Below are 20750 nucleotides of genomic sequence, written 5' to 3'. Positions count from 1 at the left end.
CTAAGTGTGGTCGGCCCCTAGAGTTTCCCTTCCCCTTCTCTCTTCTCCTTCTTGTGGTCGAGACTTCATCACCTCTTGGAGACATAGAAGTGGCCTGATCTAGCTTGGAGAAAAGGAGATAAAGGAGGCTTGTTTCTTGCATCCCTTGGAGCTTGGTTGGTGGAAAAAGTTCTTCATCCTTTGGAAGTTTTTGCTTGGCCGAAACTTGAAGGAAGGAAGAAGAAGATGCTTTGGTGGTTCTCATCTCGGAAGATCATTGCCCACACAATGACCGAGGTTAGAAGAGGAATACGGTAGAAAATCAAGAGGTCATTGAAAGTTCATAAGAAAGGTATAACTAGTAATTATTTTCCGTATCATACTAGTTTTATTTCTTTATAAAAATACCAAATACAAGAGTCATGTGATTTTAGATTTTGAATTAGTTTTCGATGTTGTGTTCTTTTGTTTTCTTTTCGAACTTGTGCTTCGATTATTCTTTTTTGTTAACCTAGAGTCATTTAAGGAAATTAAATATTAACTTTCCTTAAAAGGCTTTGTCTAGGCGGTGGTGGTTGCTCCCATATCCAAGAAGGTCATGTGCCTCGCCATGCAGTCCTGGAAGCCAAATTTGGAAATTAATATTTAATCAACTTTGTGGCCTAGGTGATTTGGATTGAACGTGTTAAGTTCCGCAGGAGATCCGAATCTAAACCTAAAAGAATATATAAGTTAAACTTGGGATCAAACGTGTTAAGTTCCGCAGGCGATCCAAGTTTAATTTAAAAGAACACATGGTAGCTAGGAAATGGTTCAGACCTTTGTACAAAATTTTGTACAGTGGAACTGTTATGTTTTCCGAGTAGCAACCAACAGAAAGATGTTTTTTAGGCAACATATTATAATGTACAAAACCACAACAATTTAAAAAAATAGATAATTCAAATTATTTCACTAGTAAAGGAATAATAGCACCTGGAATATGATAGTTTTCAATATTAATGGAAATGTCCTAGGTCGTTAAGTTAAGCACCTCATCAGACAACACCTGTTAAAAGAAAATTAAATCATTATCAAATTAAAACTAATTAGTAAAATTATAGTACTTAAAGAAACAACAATACTAATTATAACAACACAAGTTCAAGCGCATAAGTTTAAGCAAAAACAACACCCTTTGTAAAACACATTAAAATAAATAATTCAGTTAAATAAAACTTGGCCACTTGAGAGTATCATTGTACCAACAAACTTAACATTTCATTTCCATTTGAAAGGAGAGTTATTTTGTAATCATTCTAACATCCTAAGATCAAGTCTCTTTGTATTTGTGCTAAATTTTTATATTAGGTTTTCAACTATAAGTCTAACTCTATCCATTGCACATTGTCATTTATAAATTACACCATGGATATCTGAGTTAACAAACAACAAATATGCAAAATGCAACCAGTTTTTCTATTTGATTTCTTTTTTTCACATATGAATAAATTCTCTCAAGACACAGTCTTATATTTCATTATTGATTAACAAGGGCATGCACATATGCATTAAAAGAAGCATGTGGCAACGTAAAGACAAGAAAAGAAAGTTACACACCAAAAAAAAAATAAAAAAGAGAGAAGAAAGATTGAATTCTGAGTTACATCACTACAAGAAAATAGATATTTTACGACGAATTTTATCGTCGCTAATAAATATTCGAGACGATAAAATTTTGTCGCTAGAGTCGTCGTTATAAGCTTGTCGTAAATATATATTAGCGACGAAATATGCTTAATTCGTCGCTATTGTTTTTACGACGTTAAACTATTGTCGCTAAAGTAAATTATTTCGCCGTAAACTATTTAGCGACGATTTAATGAATATCGTTGCTATAGTTATTGTTAACGACGAATTTATTTATTACGTCGCTAAAATATTCGCTACGATTTATATATATTCGTTGCTAAAAATTACGTCCCTAGTTTCGATATTTTCGGAACACAGTCAGGTTAGCGACGATTTTATGCAAATTTCGTCACTAATCTTTACCATTAGCGATGAAATAACATAAAATCGTCGCTAATATCTAGTTTAAAAAAACAAAACCTCATTTACATCCTCTGTACAGATTTATATACAGATTCACAAATTCACAACTATAACAACAAATTCACAAATACTCTAACATTTAACTCATACTTCAACACAAATATAATAACAATATTCACAATCCAAATTCAAAACATATTCACAACCAACAATCCAACCAAGTTCACAACCAAAAATCCAAACAAGTTCAAAACAATTCCAGAACATCATGTTTCTATACAAAAGTCTACAACATCAAAGCCTAAGATGGAGGAGGAGGTGGTGGAGCTGAAGATGAATCCTGGATCAAGGAATCTAATGCTCCAGGTGCCAATCTGTTAAGTATTTGTTCAAACATATTTTGTCTTGATTTAATTGATGTCAACTCATCTTGGGTGTTTGCTAGCTGAATTTTGGTGTTCGCTAACTCATCTTGGGTCGATTCAAGTCTTTCACGCAATGCAGCATTAGTTGATAGGATGTAGCATCTGAAGAAGTAGACTTAACTGGTTTCGGCCCACTTCCAAGTCCTCTGATGTATCCAGACCGAGTACCGAGAACCTAATACAAAATTTTGAAGATAATAAAACATATGATATGATATGATGATATATTGAGCATGTGGATAAGAGTTAAACTCAACAGTAAATAACAACCAAATCAGATATTTATCAATCAAAATTATATGCTAAGTGTAGAAGCAAAGAAGTTATAGAACACAAAATTGTAGATCGTTTCTACAACACAAAATTTTGTATAAACAAAACAATAGTTATAGAACAAATAGTTAAATTTTTATATAAATAAGACGTTTGTTATAGAATGAGTTACCTGAAATGCCTCAGATTCAAATAGAGTACACATATAGTCCCAATCATCTTGAGTATCACAGAACTCAATCGGAATATGCTGTTGGCGCTCAGCAGGAGGAAGGTGTGATAGCTTCTTATAATGGTTATGCAATATCCTGAAATGCCTGGATGTGTGAACTAAGGAATAATAATAATGTATAGGGAGTAATAATATTAACAATCACTCACTGCCAAAATAACATCCCAATTTGTAATACTATTGTTGATCTATTTTTAAAAATAGGCATACAAGAAAGATATAGAGGGCTTTCATGAATACTGTTTAAACTTCCTGAAGAAGTTTAATAATTTTTGTAAAATTTTAAAATTAATATATATGAAATGATTTAACTGCACAAAATTCTGGTTACAACTTTAGCACATAATATACGCCTAAATCTGCATCTAGTCATTTAAAGCTTATAGCTGAGTAAAGGGCAACCTACTCTTGGAGTCATGATCTCATCTTTCACAGGAAATACAACCTATGTGATTGCTAGTGTAGGATCTTTTACTTGTATCATAACGTGAAGGTAATATCTATGGCTTCTTTCTGTGCCTTTCTAGTCTTGCAGTTTCAATCGTGACTGGAAAAAAATAGAAGTATTTGTTGGCTCAAAGACAATTATCCAGGTAATTTAGATGACAATTTTGTGGGAGTAATGTAGTTGAATGTGTTGATCAATTATTAGATCTAAAAAAATGTATATGCTGCTAGTAAATTAATGTTAAGCTTGAAAATGTTACAATGCAGCATAGATAGCTTGAATACATTGTTGAGTGTGGATGTATTAAGTTCTATGTTGGGCCAAAAATGAGAACAAGAATCAGCCCTTTAAAAAAATTAACATTATCTTCTACGAAATTAATGCTCACTCCTACGAAATTAACATTATCTTCTATACTATGTACTCCATCTACTAAACCAAATGAACCAAGATGTTTCATGTCTATTATGTACTTTTGAATCAAATCAAAAACTAAAGCAACAAGAAGCAGAACAGTGCAGGTTTGAATGAAACACGTTGGTGGAAAGAATTGATATGAAGCACGTTCAAGAGGAAGGAGGGAAGAGTCACCTCGCCGGAAGGAAGGAAGAGACAAAGCGTTCGGTGCATCGTTGGGGGAGTCTCGCCGGAGGAGGGAGGGAGGGCGCAGGAATGAGGGAGGAAGAATCGCGGAATCGAGTGCGTCGGGAGGAAGAAAGGGTCGGTGGAGACTCGCCGGAGGAGGGAGGCCGCAGGAATGAGCGAGGAGGAGGAAAAATCGCGTGCGTCGGGAGAAAGAAGAGGGTCGGGCAGATTTAGGGTTTAAAACGGATATTAGCGGCGAAATTTAAAATTTCGTCGCAAACATTTATCATTTGCGGCGAAAAAACCAATTTTCGTCGCTAAGTTAATTTAAAATTTCGTCGCAAACATTTATCATTTGCGGTGAAAAAAACAATTTTCGTCGCTAAGTTTTTAGCTGCGATTTAAATCGCCTTTAGAATCGTCGTAAACCTTTTTTTAAAAAAAAAAAAAAAAATTGGCGACGAACGATACTTACTTTCGTTGCAAACATTTTAGCGGCAAATTAATTCGCCACTAGTTTCGTCGCAAAAATATATTTTTTTAAAAATGGAAAAAAGTTTGCGTCAATACTATATTTAGTCGCAAATATCATTATTTAGCTACGATATTATAGTTCGTCGCTAATACTTCGTCGCTATTTTCCTAAATTTTTGTAGTGCATACACATGCTACAGTAAATAATTAAATTTTCCATGGATTATCTTATAACTGCATACAATATATGTATGATCAATATGAGTTGACTAATTAAATCATTAGCTTAGCTGCATACAACCAAGAGCAATGCTTCAAGTGAGTAAAGAAAAACAATACCTTGAGAAGCTCACAAGAAAGTGGATACTGGAGATAAAACACACAATATAAATTAGCAGTTCAAAATTAGCTTGTTAAGTTATTAACTACATCAGACAACATCATAGTGAGACTTCTCTTTGGCCTTATTAACTAGTTCCTCATCCACCTTGGTTTATGAAAAAAATCACTTCCACCGCAACATCAATAGGCTTTCCTGACTATTTCGTCGAAGCATATTGATGATAGTAGTACATTCTTTCAAGTTCCAAGTTCAATAACACCAAATGATTCAATGAATACACTATAGCATGTTTATCTGAAATATTTTCACAGATACCCGTAGCAGTGTTCACAATCATTGCTCTACTATAAGATTTAAGGTAGTTGTATATAAAGAAATAGCTTATAATTTACTATACCAACTATAATTCACTATGTTCATACTACTACATATTTTAATGAATTATATGCTATTTCTACAACAAGTAATGCAACAATCATTAGAAGCATAAACAAAGTCTAGATGTAAAGTTGAAGAAAGACAATTAAATCATTAGCTTGACTAAAGAAAAACAACACCTTAAAAGCTCACAATTAAATCATTAGTTTGGCTGCATACAACATACAACCAAGAGCAAATGAGTAATTCTTCAATTTTTTCACAACGACAATAGACAACCAATTAACCAAAGCTCACAATTCAGTTCACAATGAAAATTTTAATTCAATGAGTTGTATTTATCATCTCTGTGTATACAAAAATAGCAGTAAAAAAAAATCTAGAGAAGTGATATAGATGTGAAAGAAGAAGAAGAAGAGATGCGACATTGCGACAGAAATAGTCGGTGAAGACGAGCTGTGAGCGAAAGAAGAAGAAGAGATGTGATAGGGATAGAGAATTTCAAATAGAAAAGGAGGAGAAGACATATCCTTGAGTCTTTCTCTTTCTCTTTCTCGTAGACGCAGGTCGGCAAGTGCAGGCAACAGCCAGCAGGCGGCGCCGCAGTGGGCGCCATAGCGAGTCTTTCATCACACATGTGCAGGCGGCGACAGAAGCAAAATCCCTAAATATGATTTTCATCCCTGTGCTACACCTATTAAACATAATATTAAAAAAAAAAATTTTGGGCCCCTTGAAAATCTACGCCCAGGGCCATCGCCCAGGATTGCCCTCCTCTAGGGTCGGACCTGTTTATAGTCTCACTATAGCATCTGTGCATGCATCCCAAAATATATATATATACGTTTTCCAAAGTGTCATAGGAAAAGACAAGCCGAAAATTATCTCTAACATTTTTCCTTAACAAGTACGTAAATCTATGATATGATATGCTAAAAGCTTCTAAAGTACTGTTTGGTTACCGGACATTCTTTGTTGTCGGCGATACAAACTTCCAAAAGAGTATGATAAAATATATTGGTGGGTCCCACTATATGCAAACTGGAGGTCGCTCGGTCGGAACGTCACCAGCTCGACGGTACTACATGGAACTATCAGCCTGTTCTTCACTCGGTCTGACTGTTGTCGGAGAGGCACATTATACCTGATCAGACCTAAGATCTGATCAGCCGAGGCAGTGGGCGGGGTAACTTAGCATTTGGTTTTGGACCTCGGCTGCAAGTTGTAGAGGACGGCTGCTTGGATGGTCCAATTGGCCTTTCATGTTCGACCAACTCTAAAGACCCGCTTGGCCACCCCAGTCCACGATTTCGTAGTCCACCCAACTCTACAATTTTGACCGTTTGACTTTGAGCCGATTTTCACTACTTTGACCCACTTTTAGGGGGTCACCTTTATTACCATATTATTATCCTAGGTAGTTACTCATTTATACTAGGTAGTTGCCATGTTTGATGACGTCTCATGCCCTAAGTAAATCCTTAGGGATGTGCATACATGTATTTGTATTTTCTTGAACATCACCTCTACTTCAAAACTCCGCTCCCTCAAACATGCTCGTATTGCTTGTTCGTCATACAATATGAATTATATATGACATGGCAAAATGACGAAACTTCACAAACTATTGATCGTCCTCCGATAGTGGAGCTGAAAGACTCTCAACATCTTCGTGTACATGATCATCTTATGTCGCTTATTCAGTTATATGCGTCTGTCTCCTCCTACGACTCCCACACCGTCTGTGCCCAAGACTGCGACGTTCTAGCTCCTCTGCATAAAATCACAATTCTATCAGGGAGAACTGCATCATTAGCGAGGATGGAGGGAGGAGTAGGTATTGGCGTTGCCAGTGAGGAGGAAGTGGGTGAGGGTTAGATGCCATCTCATACCTATCAGTCATCATGCACGAGTTGCCCATCACCAACAACACCCTTTTTTGCTGTTTCTCCACTTTCAATTTCATCTACAAATTAAATTAAATTGTACTTTTTAAAACTAAAATAGTTTGTCTAATACACTTTTGATAAAAAGAATATCTAAATGTTTTAAAATATTTTTTTTTAGATTCATAATGCTTTTTTAAAAATAAAAAAAAATTAAAAAATGATTTTAAATTTAGAAGCGCCATTTTCTTTTCTTTTTCTTTTCGGGTTTTTTTTAACCCTTTTTAACAATCGTGGGAAGCCAGCAAAAAAAGATCACGGCGGAAAAATCCAAAGCAGTGGAAAATCTTTACGACACCGTCGCTGTTCTCCCAACCGAAGCAAACAAGTTGAAGGAGCGACCGATTGAGGGCTTATCGTCTACATCGATCCCCCTCCAGATCGCGTCGCTACTAGGGGGGATCGAGCAAGATCGGACTTGGTTTTTGGTCGGATTCGGTCAGAGTTGGTGCTGGTAGATCGCCGCTCCGAGGATGGCCTCCGCCAAATCGTCTCGATCTAGGAATTCGGTGCCGTCCGGGCTTGCCGCTCCTCCCGGTGCGCTCCAGGCGAATGGCGGCGGCGGAGGGCAGGAGGCGGGAGTCCAGCTCGCCGACAAGTTGAAGATTTTCAAGACCGATAATTTCGACTCTGATGCCTACGTGCAGTCCAAATGCCAGACCATGAACGAAAGGGTTGGATCTTTTCTAATCTCGATGTGGAAATAGGTTCATGCTCGAGATGCCCCTCTTTTGGGGCGTATGAAGTTTCTTCTGGTTTCGTTAGTCTTCTTTGATTGTCAATATCAACTTCCGCTTTCTTTTAGGGTTATCGAGTTTGGGTAGCTTTAGGCAGTATGCTCTTCTTGACTGATGGTTGATTACTGTTATGTTGGAATTTTATTTTGCTTCATGTCTTTACCACCTTGATACTTCTCCGTCAAACAACGCATATATTGTTATTTAAGGTGTTAGTTTGCAGAAAATCTCGGTTTGTAGCTGCTCTTGTAATAAGTTTTTAGGGAACTTAAGGAAGAGTCTGCTGATTACTTTTTTTACCGTCACTATTGGAATATTTTTCCCCTACAACTTATGCTATAGCATTAAGCTGACATATTATCGACACTAACATATATCTTGGGCTATAACATTAATCTGACATAATATTGACACATTAAGCTGATATATTATTTGGGACACTCGGAGAGGGTAGAGTGCTACTTGATGAAGAGGGGAAGATGTGTATATGTGTTGGGGTGTGTCTTGTGGCAGTTGATTTTAGCTGGGGAGAACAGAGCGAAGATGAAGGGAATGAGCCATATGCTTTTGACTAGAGGAGAGGACACAGTTTGGAGGGAGCTCACATGGGGTAAGAGGTAACTTGCGGTCTTGTGTCTTGCAGGTGCCTATGTGAGGAATGGGAGGGGATTGGTGGGTGCTTGTGCAGGTAAAGATAGGGGTCACTAGGTGCCTGTGCAAGGGAGGGAGGGGGTAGTTAAGAACTCGGTATAAGATGGTTAGATGGAGAGACAACGTATCAATGGGAAGAAGTTGAGAGGGTTACTTGATGTTAATAATTGCTGCTGAAATTATATAGTATTATCAAATAGGATTACATGTTTGTATAAAAGTTAGGCACAAGACTAGATTATACCTATTTTATCCAACATTTTACATGTTTTGTACTAATTTGTCTATATTTTTGTTTGAAATTTCTAAGGAAATTTCATGTGGTAATTATAAAGCAAGCCCATATAAATTAGAACCTAGAATCCGCATTGCTCATCCTACTATGTTTACAGGAAATCAAACAGTTGTGCAATTATTTGCAAGATCTAAAGAAAGCATCGGCAGAAGAAATGCGCAAAAGTGTATATGCAAACTATGCATCATTCATCAGGTGAGTTAATAACTTTTGTGAATTTTGAATTAAAACCAAATGAAAAATGTAAAAAAAAAAGGAAAAAAGAAAGAAACAACAGTTTGGTTAGCTTCAGTTTCTAGTTTCAAAAGCCCAGCCATATCTTGTGGTGGTTATTATGTAAGCTTTATCTTTTCATCCCTAACTTCTTGAATCTTCTCTGAGGTATATGTAAATCAAGCTAACCTTCATTTGACTACTTAATATGGGACAATTCACATATGAATACAACAACAACCAAGCCTTATCCCACTAGGTGGGATCGGCTCAATACACATATGAATGAATTCAAGAAATCATAGGAGAAAGAAATCATACTTGTGTCCATCTCATGAGCTCATTTCTATACTGTAAACAAAAAGTTGTAATTCATTATTGCTAATTTGTTACTGCATTGTTCTTAAAATAAGTGAAATCAGATATGTAAATCGGCATTCTAAAGATCGTTAATGTTACTTGAAAATAAAAGACATACCATTGAAAATGGTAGTATAATATAAAATCATGAGATCAGATATGCAAATCGACAAACACTAGAAAAGATTTAAGTAATAGTAAACAGAAGTTTAAGTCTAGTTGGTATAATATGAAAGGATTATATGTTAGTCATACTAACAGAGTAAGGAGATTCTTACACTTAAAATTCAGAGATGTGAAAGTTCAAAAAATAGTTTCATAAATGGCATGGTAAATATTGGCAGAATTGTGAAAGATGGTTTTGACTGTTTTATACGTTACTGAGAGATCTACTGGTGAGGATAGATGACAGACCAAATGCCCATGGTACTTCTGATGGCTTGTTCTAAAATGTGTACATGGGCTGTTGAAATATTCAGTTCAATCTGAGCCTTATGGGCTAATGGAATACAATAATCAAGAATCATTATCAATTATAAACAAAAACATCTAGTTGATTCAACTTAGATTTTTTGCTACTATATGCTTATGCTCTTATATATCTATCTACTTAACTTATATATATATATATATATATATTTTATATAATAGATTCTTCCTTGAGGCCACACTATCACTAATGGTAACGAAGAAGGTTACGATTTGTTTCAAAGTAGAGATAGTAGTAATAGAGTTCGCATTTAAGGTCTTAGAAGGTGGTTATTGAATTTTCTTTGAAAAGTTAATATATGTACTTTTTAAATTGTCTCTGGGTAATACAAGCATTTATTTTGCATGTAGGACATTAAATATTATCATAGGAAGTTTAAATTAGGCATAGAGTTTCTTGAGCCCCTTGAAACATTATTCGAAGAGAAAAATAAGATGATTTAATGAGGTGACTAGTCTGTTACATATTTTTTGTTGTTTTTTCTTTCACTATATTATATGCTTTACTTGATAACAATATACTAAGTGTCTTACATGTATTTATGAGAACTTCATGTTAAAATGTAAAATACAGAACATCAAAGGAAATATCAGATCTTGAGAGCTCTTATCCATCAAAAATCTTCTAGGTGCACAAACTACTAATTGTTAGCTGAGGGAGTAAATATTGATTCCTTATCTGCTGCCTCTGATGGAGGCAAAGAAGATGACAAATCAAGAATTGAGGATCAAGAACCTTCAGATATGGAGAAATGGGTAGTGGAATTTCCTGATTTGCTGGAAGTTTTGCTAGCTGAAAGGAGAGTTGATGAGGCTTTGGATGCCCTGGATGAAGCAGAACGAGTAGTTACAGATGCAAAACAAAACCAGACTCTGGGAACTTTGGCTCTTGCATTGTTGCAGAATGCTGTGTCAGAATATCGTCAGAAGTTAGCCGATCAACTTGCTGAGGCCGCTTGCCAGTCTTCTACTCGCGGTGTTGAACTTCGTGGAGCTGCTTCAGCTCTCAAAAGGCTTGGTGATGGTCCTCGTGCACATACTTTGCTGTTGACTGCTCACCATCAGAGGCTCCAGTACAATATGCAAGTTATTCATCCTACTAGTACTTCTTATGGAGGAGCATACACAGCTGCAGTATCACAGCAAGTATTTTCTGCCATTGCTCAAGCTTTAAATGATTCTCAAGCTGTCTTTGGCGATGAATTTGCATCAGAGTTGGTTATCTGGTCCACAAAGCAGGCAGAGTCTTTCGCACATCTTGTGAGGAGGCATGCATTAGCTTCATCAGCTGCAGCTGGAGGCTTAAGAGCTGCTGTGGAATGTGTACAGATAGCTATTGAGCATTGTTCCTTGCTTGAAGCTCATTGGAAGTTGTCACTTTCTTCTGTTCTTCTGAGATTATTTAGGCCTTGTGTTGAACAAGCACTTGATGCTAATTTAAGAAGGATTGAGGAGAGTACCTCTGCCTTAGCAGCTGCAGATGATTGGGTACTTATATATCCATCTACAGGTTCACGTACATCCAGTAGATCATCTACTTCAGTTATGGGTATCCAACCCAAGCTTACTAGCAGTGCACATCGATTTAATTCCATGGTTCAGGTAGCAGCTTTTTTCCATTGAAATCAATCTAAGCTTCCTCTTTCTGGTTTTATTCCAACAATATCAATTTCAGCCACATGTTCTTTAAGTTCATTTGATATTGTTTCAACATGCTACACACATTAAGAATTTTGAAACTTATATACTCTAGCATATTTCTTTCAAGCTGTTTCTAATTTTTAGGAATGAAGTGCACATTGTCTTTGTTTCCTTTCTGTAGGCAATCTGTGAGAAACATAACAAGATGTTCTTGTGTCTAAAACATGTAACTTAATTATTAGAATGAAATAAAAAAAAGAATGCACTTCATAACTAAAAGTGTCATTGCTCATAGCCTCATATCAGTAAAGATACACTAAATATCGAAATCATATTTGTTTTAAATGTTGTTATAGTACACCATTTTGTTGATTATCGATTGTTTTTTCTCAAGTCAGCACAGATGAAAAAATAGTGCTACCTATCTGCCTAAAGAAATTGTGATACCAGGTATTCTCATTGAGGGATTACGTTTCAATCTTATTATTTTGAGATTTCAGATATCAAAATAAGAAAATGCTGGCAAGATTGTTAATTTCATAAACTTTCTAATGTGATTTCATGGGATAAAGGGGAATGTGTTAGTGTATAGAGCATCTATCACCATTTATTCATTTCTGTAATGATAATTGTTGTACCAATGCTATCTAGAAAATAAGTATCAAATCTGGAACCACTTAAAATTTTGAAGAATTACATGGAGTGAAGGATGCACTCATCTGTACGTTTATATCTTTGGTGCTTGAATTATACCGTCTTCTTAGTTGATCTGTTTGTTGAATAATGGGGTCATGCTCACCAATTGAATATTCTTGTCTAATGGCCTAATGAGTCATATGCATGGCATTAAAGGTTTCGATGTTAAAATGTTGGTACATGGAAGATTTTATTTTGCCGTTGGTGTGATGATATGATAAGTGAACAGGTTCCACTCGTCACTTTACATTGTTGCATTTGCAAACTTGTCAATGATGGACTATTTGTTTTGCATAGTTATCATGAAGTCGAAAGATGATAGATGGGATAATTCAAATGGAGATTGAAACTCATGACTAGCTGAATTGTCATCATACTAGAAGATCAGTAATCCAAATATATATATATATATATATATATATATATATATATATATATATATATACATAAATTCATCTTCACATGTAATGGAATTTCAAATGGTTTGGCAGGATTTTCTTGAGGATGTAGGGCCACTCTTAAGTATGCAATTAGGTGGTTCCACCATGGATGGTCTACTCAAAGTCTTCAACTCATATATTAATCTGCTCATAAATGCATTACCAAGTTCAATGGAGGATGAAACATATTTGGATGGTCCTGTGAATAAACTTGTTCAAATAGCAGAAACTGAAACTCAACAGTTGTCTTTATTGGCAAATGCATCTCTATTGGCAGAAGACTTGCTGCCACGGGCAGCTATGAAGCTTTCTCCACATTATCAGGCTGGTCGTATAGAAGATACTCGTCAACGGGGGTTAGACAAAAACATTCGTGTGCCTGAACAAAGAGAATGGAAAAGAAAGCTACAGCGCTCTGTGGATAAATTACGTGATAGCTTTTGTAGGCAACATGCCCTTGATCTTATATTCACAGAAGATGGTGATACTAACTTGAGTGCAGAAATGTACATAAACATGGATTATAATTCCGAGGAGCCAGATTGGGCTCCTTCTCCAATATTTCAGGTATTTTTGTCAAGATGTTAAAATCATGAATCTGGTAGTTCCTACAGCTTGCCATTTCACATTATGCAGTTTCTGCAATGTAAACGGGCTGTAGGAGGCAATTCTCCTTTCCGACTGAATTTCGACTAGAAAAGCTCTAGGTTTCTAGTTCATTGGCATAAGTACTGGGTCAAATAGTCGAATTGCACACGGAATTGATCCAACAAAATAAGTAGTTGGACCAGCCCTGATTAACCATCCCAATTGCATATTTTTTTACAATAATTCTATATTTTAATGATAAGAATCAGATATATTTATTTATCAATAGAAATATAACTAGTTTACTTGGATAATAATAAGAACTAATGAAAAAACTAATTTTTCCTAGTTAAGCAAGACAACTTTCTAACAAATCATACATAACTTAAGGCTGGAGGTGGTTCATGGCTGCAAAATTTTTTTTTGGTGTTATAGATTTATGTTAGGATGAAATTGTAAAAGACCTTTTTGCTATCTAATATTTGAGCAATTAATATATTTTGTAAATTTATGGGGAAATGACAAAACTGTTCTTGCTGGTTGGTTGTCCTAGTTTATTGAAAACCAGTGGATACAACTAGTTTTTACCCTGCTCAATTGCACATTTGGTCTATTTAGATGACTAGATTGGATCTGGACCCAAGACTGGTATGTTCCAGTCCAACCAGCCAATCCAATACTGTGTTTTTGTAACTACACTCTCATTTGTTTGACTAGATCCCAATAGCGTAGAAGGATACATATAGCTGACTCAGCCTAGTGGGATAAGGCTTGTTTAATTGTTGTTGTTGTACTCTCATTTGTTTGGCTCTTTGGTGATTTTACAATACAATTTGATTATTTCTGGAGACTCCTTATATTGCTAAATTCATGAAAAACTTTTATCCTACGTCAGTAGGCGCTGCTGAAACTACCTTCAGTCCTTGCTGCAGGGCAGAAAAGAGGCTGTTCACAATTCACTTGTCAAATTATTCATACTTTCAAGTAATTTTTTTAGCCCTTATTTGAACTGGAAAGTCCTAAGGGAAAAAAAGTCTCATCATATCCCATTTATGAACCCAATTACAGATGGGTCTTAACGCCTTCACCATTCAAAAAAAATTACATCATTTTTTTCTTTTGTGTTGTGTGTGTGATATGCGCGCGCACACACACACATATGTATATATATATAGTTTGGAATTTAATTTTACAATGTTTCATAGCAATGCGGTTAGTTAACAAATTCCACAGTGAGGAAGAGTTTGATATTCTTGACTAATATTAGCTCCCCCTCAAGAAGTTGCAGCAAGACATGAAACCCATCTTCTTAGACTATGATTCTTTAATCTGGTTCTTTTCACATTTATTTTCCAGTAATTGTTGGAGACAAGAGAAACTAAATAATGCCTTGAAGTGGACCTATAAGTTAGATGAAGAACCTTGAGTTACCCTAGGGACTTTTATGTATCATGCAAGAGCTTTGTAGAGCATGAATATGCAATCATGTGACTGACTGAATGTAATCACGATCTTAAGAGCAACTTCACAATTTCCTAAAAGTATTCTGTGTCAAGACACTTGCATTACCTTTAGGGAATTTAGAGCAAGATTAAAAGTTCTTGGTAGCGTACTGGCTTTGTTCTTGCGTCAGAATGATATGGCATTAGCACTGACTCATACACTGTATTCTTTGTAAGGAACCCTACTTTCCTTGTCCACATTTCATTTTGGTAATGATTATTTTTTGTCTAAAGCTTCTCATTTGGAAAAAGTATCGAATAATTTGATTTGATTGCTGTTTACAAAGTGGACTTGGTCAAATGGAAATATTCTGAACTTTGTATGATTCATGAAATTATAAAATCAATCATGTTTATGCATGTACATAATGCATTATCTTTCAGGTCGTAATATCTTCCAACAGTTTGGTATTTAGTTGCAACATAAGATTGAAGCACATCAGCTATCCTTGGATATTTAATTAAGCTTTAATTAGTACTCCTTTAGTCCTTTGAATGTTATTGGTATTAAATAACCTTTGTATGTTTTAATGAAACTTTGAGAATCTAGATCCTAAACCTGTATGAAAAAGGTGGATTGATTAGGTCATCCCAGCGATCTTTACTGTATTTGTTGCAAGACTTGGTCATGGTTATTAATAACTATATAGCCTACAGTTCAATTGTGAAGTATAGTCCTTGTAATTGATTTCAAATAATTGAAAGTTATTCATTATCAAGGATTTCCCTCCCTAAAAGTTAGAAACATACTGACCATTTTTTGTTATTAGGAGCTGTATGCAAAATTGAACAGCATAGCAACCATAGCCTCAGATATATTTGTTGGTAGGGAAAGATTCGCAACCTTGCTACTGATGAGACTGACAGAGACAGTCATATTATGGCTCTCAGAAGATCAGAGCTTTTGGGAGGAAATTGAAGAGGGACAAAGACCTTTAGGCCCCCTTGGCCTGCAGCAGGTACTTTAATCTCTTTGCAGTCATCGGCCAATTGGAAATCACTTTTTTTTTGGTAGTTATTGATTCTTTTCTTTTTCGCTTTTGTAGTTTTATCTGGATATGCAGTTTGTTATTCTTTTTGGACAAGGTCGATTCTTGTCTCGGCATGTGCATCAAGTTATTATTGACGTCATTGAAAGAGTTATGGCTGCATTTTCTGCTACTGGAATGAACCCAGACAGGTATTTTTTGGTGACTACTGCACAAATGCTATATGTTTAACTTGATTTATTTAACCTACCTTTATATTTCTATAACCTTTTTTAGAGCATAACATATTATTTATCTACCTATGGGTGTCTTTATCCCATTTTTTGTTGTTGAAAATAAATCTAATATGGTTTTTCGAATGTATTCCATCTTTTTGCCCCTTATTTGAATTTATTTTTTGAGTTGACTTTTGCATGATGTGTGTTCTAACATATGAAGCAGAAATTGATGAGATAAACACAGTTGCAAATATTACATTATGCTAAAATCTGCTTCTATTGAGAAATGTTGCTGTCCCTCACGCGATGATTGCAGCTTGCAGTAGAATTCAGTTGTGGCATAGGAGAGGCGCTGGAGTGAGAGACAAGGGAGAGGGAAGGAAGATCACACTGCTGGAAGGGAATGTGGAGAGGCCACTGCCTCTCATTGTGGCAGATTATGACAAGCAGCATTGGGATTAGTGGCTGGAGCAAGAAACATGAGATCAAAAGTGGGGTGTAGGGAAATTGGGTGGGCTATGGGGAAAAGGAATAAATTGGGATCTCATTCTAAAACTTCTCCAACTGAATCGGAAACAATGACTAAATCTGTCTGAACCAAAATAAGTTTGGTTTGAACTTAAAATGGTTGAATTGATGCCAAATTGAACTCGATATGAACCCACTCGACTCAAACGACAAATTTTACCTAAAATGCTCAACCACACCCTATATAAACTTCAACCAGGGTCCCTAAGGCCTAACAATCAGATTGGTTTAGCTTAAATTACTGATAAATTTAAACATTAAATAGCAATGAAAATTTAATCAGAAATGAAATATGATCTATAACATATCTAATACAAATGTAATAGTTTTTTAGCTCTATTTAATTAAATAGATATAAAATGCTGATTTAATTTTTGCTGTATTGCTTAGTTGTCTCCAACATCACTTTTGATTCCACACTTCCATCTCGACCTAGCTCTGCCAAGATCTCCATGTTCTACTCAGCCAATCATCTCATTGTCCAGCTTCTCCTCATGTATCCTTCTTTCCCAAGCTTGCATCAAGCATCTGCCTCTACGTAGACCGAAGTTGCAGCAAATCACCTCTGCTTCAAGTTCAACATCACTGAGCATCTTCTTCTATTTAGCCTCTGTGCGACCACATTATCAACTCCTTTGCCTTGCTAATAAATCTTCAGCACATTGATAGCACAGTGAACTCTTCTAGTTTATGTTCAGTGTGCCTTAATTTGTCTCCGTAACATGACCCTGGAACCCCTTTTCTCCTCTATTTGATGACTGTCGTACAACATGTTTACAGATGGCATAGTTCTGTTGGTAAAATATGGAGGAGTTGAATCTGTTGAGATTTTATAAGCACATAATTTTTATAAACATTGCTCGTTCCATCTGATTCTCTTACATCATACTATTCAGCTTATGACACGATGTTTTCACTCTTGGCAGTTTTTTTACCTGACACTACAAAAAAAAAATCTTTTTAATTTCATGATCAGCTGATGCTGATCTCATCCAACTGTACCAATTTGGATCAACTGTAAATACTTGATAATTTTGATCAGATTCTGAAGTTCGCTACATTTGCATTTTGTGACTCCCAGACTTTGATCTGCCGCCCCTCAATTTACAATTTATTCTTGCTTTGATCACATCATGTTTCTTGTCAATTTTTAGGCTGGAAATGCTACTTACTAGCAACATTTTTGTTGTTGGTTGGTGCGGTGCGATTTTGATCCAACCTGATTGAAAATCTGATTGAGGGCGAAGTGAAGGCATATTTCAAACATAGGATTAGGAAGTTAGTCTGACATTTTTTTCCTGAAATCTGAGGTGGGATTTAATTTGCAACTTAGCTGTTTACTATAAGATTGGAAGAACAAACTGATGCACACTATTTTAAAATCAGATGGAAATGGACATACTGAGAAATTGACTGAACACTGAAACTGCATTTAACATTTCAAAACAATGGAAATCATAATTAAAAGGATGGTTGCATGATGTCAGTAAGATACAGATGGAGTTTGAATTACAGGTATCCCCTTCTCTACCTAGCCACAACCTTACATGAACCTTTACAAAATCCTCGATAGGAAATTCATGTGAGGTCTTGGATAAAGGTCATATGGGAATTCATATTCCTTACCGCACATGATCTGAATCGAACACCGTCTTTTTGTTCTTTATACCCCACATGTAATTTAAAAACTTGATGTTGGTTTTATTTTTCCAAGTAGACTGGATAACCGAAACTATGTTTTGCGTGCAGTGTACTTCCAAGTAATGACTGGTTCTTTGAAATTGCTCAAGAAACCATATTTAGGATTAGTGGAAAAGCAAGATATGGAAATGGTGAGAGAGAACTTAACAGTCCAACTGCATCTGTCTCCGCACAATCCATCTCATCTGTCAGATCTCTTGGTAGCTCTTAGTGTGCAGCTTTCTTGTATGCCCTTGTATAATAAGCAGCAGTTTAGTTGTATCTTTTATTTTGCCTTGTATCTGTATCTGTGGTTTTTATCAGGTTGTAGTGGTTCATGCTTAGCCAATCATCAACTTTTGGAGTTTCTAGTCTGTATGTACTTCGTTGTTATACAGTCCGATCTCCAGCTTGTTCCATTCTTTTCACTTGCACTGAAGATTAATTTTTCGTTTGTCATCAACTATTTGTTGTATTTATTTTAACATATGTGCATCTATGTACTCTGTTCAATTCAACTGTTAATTTTATTTATTTATTTAAAAAAGAATTGTGTTTTGAAGAATGCACTTGGTTTAGGTTTACGTTTTCTAGTGAAAGAGATCCTGCCTCTATAAACAAATGAGCACTTCAAGTAAATAACTCAATGAAAAGTTCATTTCTTTGACATCTTTTACCTTTGTTCACTCCTCGCAAATAAACAAAAGCCTCTATGCGACGGTGGGGATGGAACCAAAAATACCATTTCAATCAGCCTCTAAAGTTGCTGTGTTCTTTCCATGTCTCTTCTGTAGATGACTAAAGTTTGTCTACACCAAAAATCAAAATCCAACTGGACTAAAACTCTGTTGTCTGTATTATTATTATTATTATTATTATTATTATTATTATTATTACTTTAAGCATTTGGAGTAGCTATAGTCCTAGGCATCAATGTACAAAGGTGATTAAGCTTCATTCAGGTGGTGTTCGTTATAATCAGTCTCATATTATATAAAAAAAATTAAATTATACGATGCTGTCAAATAAATAGGAGTAATAAAAAAATTTTCTCTAAAGTAATCTGTTCTTTAATTAACTGGGCATCCAAATCCATAGCATTTATTGATTCCACTTCAGGTCACTTGTCACTGAGAAATTCCTGCCAAAATCTTAGTCTTCCTGTGGTTTTGTCAGTCATAATTTGTCATAAAGTATGTAAATCTGACTTTATTTAATTGTGCTCCACTCAATCAACCAAATTAAAGGCAAACAAAGTATCTAATTTCTGGTGTTTGATCGATAGGACTTCAGTTTTGATCTAGGCTTTGCCCTTCAGTCCAAACAGAGACATCCATCCACAATTCACAGATATAAGCTCTCAGTGTTAATATTATTTTTTTTAATTATGAAATTTAGTAGTTGAAATTTGATCTTGTGCATTGTTTGGGTACACATCATTCAAATATTAATCTTTATCAGCTCAAATTCAAATTGAGAATCGATCAAGACTTCCAACTCGACTAAACTCTCTTTTTACCTACTATTACTCGATTGAACTAAACTTAGTTCGACCAAACTTCTAGCGACGCAGTGAAGGTAAACCAAACCCTTAACTCATCCAATTGGATCAAACTCTCGCTCTACTTCATTTCTCAATGGTGTTCTAAGCTCGAATCTTTTTAATTTTTAAGAGATTAGTCTCAACTTCAACCAATTAATAGATGGATACTATGAACGCTTCAGGATTTATACCTGATACGGCGATGAAAGGGAACCTCGCCAATGGATCGAAATAGAAGAAAAATAATAGACGTGGAGGTCAAAATCAGAGTAGTCAAAGGCCACAACCCGAAAAGCAAATTAATGAAGCCAAGCGGCACGTCGTCTGGCCGACCGAGTATGACCATCTGGTTGGCCAAACCGTGTCCGAACGTCCGCTCAGGAAAGTTCATGATTATGACCCATAACCAAGCAGCAACTCTACCGGACCGATACCCTCGAAAGGGAAGTGTGGCCGGTTGAATGAAGAGCAACCCTACGGCAACAACATAGCCGAGCGGAAAGCAGGACAATATCTCATGGCAGTACGTCCGGACAAGAACTATCCGGCCGAGCAAAGGCCGGTCAAGTCACATGTGAACTTACCAACTATCTTATCATATCCTTTTGGGAGTTTACGCTTTTACAGGGCATGTCCAACAGGTAAATTATACTTTAGAAACTTTCAAGCTATCACATCAAAGAATTACATGACTAATTAAGGAATGGTACGAGGGACATTTGTTAACGTATCTTTTCCTAAGATGCTTAAGGAAACATGTTTACGCTTTGAGATGCATACATAAATACTACAGTAACATCATAAAAGAGGATTTCATCTACCGACGAAAGTATACATAACTTTATTTTCTACACATTTTTACTATAATTCTTTATTTTTCTACTCATCGGAAACGAATATGGAAGGATGACCATAGAAAATCTCTTCATGACCCGACACTGATAACTTTGCATTATAGGTTTACCAAGAGTCTTTCCCTTCGTCCACTTTTTAACCACATTTTTAGTTTATCACTATCTCTATGTTTAAACAGGTCAATATTAATCGATATATGTTGGCTATA

General features: G+C 35.8%; 1 pseudogene; it reads left to right on the top strand.

Annotated features, from left to right (window-relative positions):
• Positions 1-7357: 7357 nt before the first annotated feature.
• Positions 7358-18662, top strand: LOC122051057 (annotated as a pseudogene).
• Positions 18663-20750: the final 2088 nt, after the last annotated feature.

Source organism: Zingiber officinale, chromosome 3A (assembly GCF_018446385.1).
Source record: "Zingiber officinale cultivar Zhangliang chromosome 3A, Zo_v1.1, whole genome shotgun sequence".
Taxonomy (NCBI): domain Eukaryota; kingdom Viridiplantae; phylum Streptophyta; class Magnoliopsida; order Zingiberales; family Zingiberaceae; genus Zingiber; species Zingiber officinale.
This window is presented reverse-complemented; position numbering and strand designations above follow the sequence as displayed.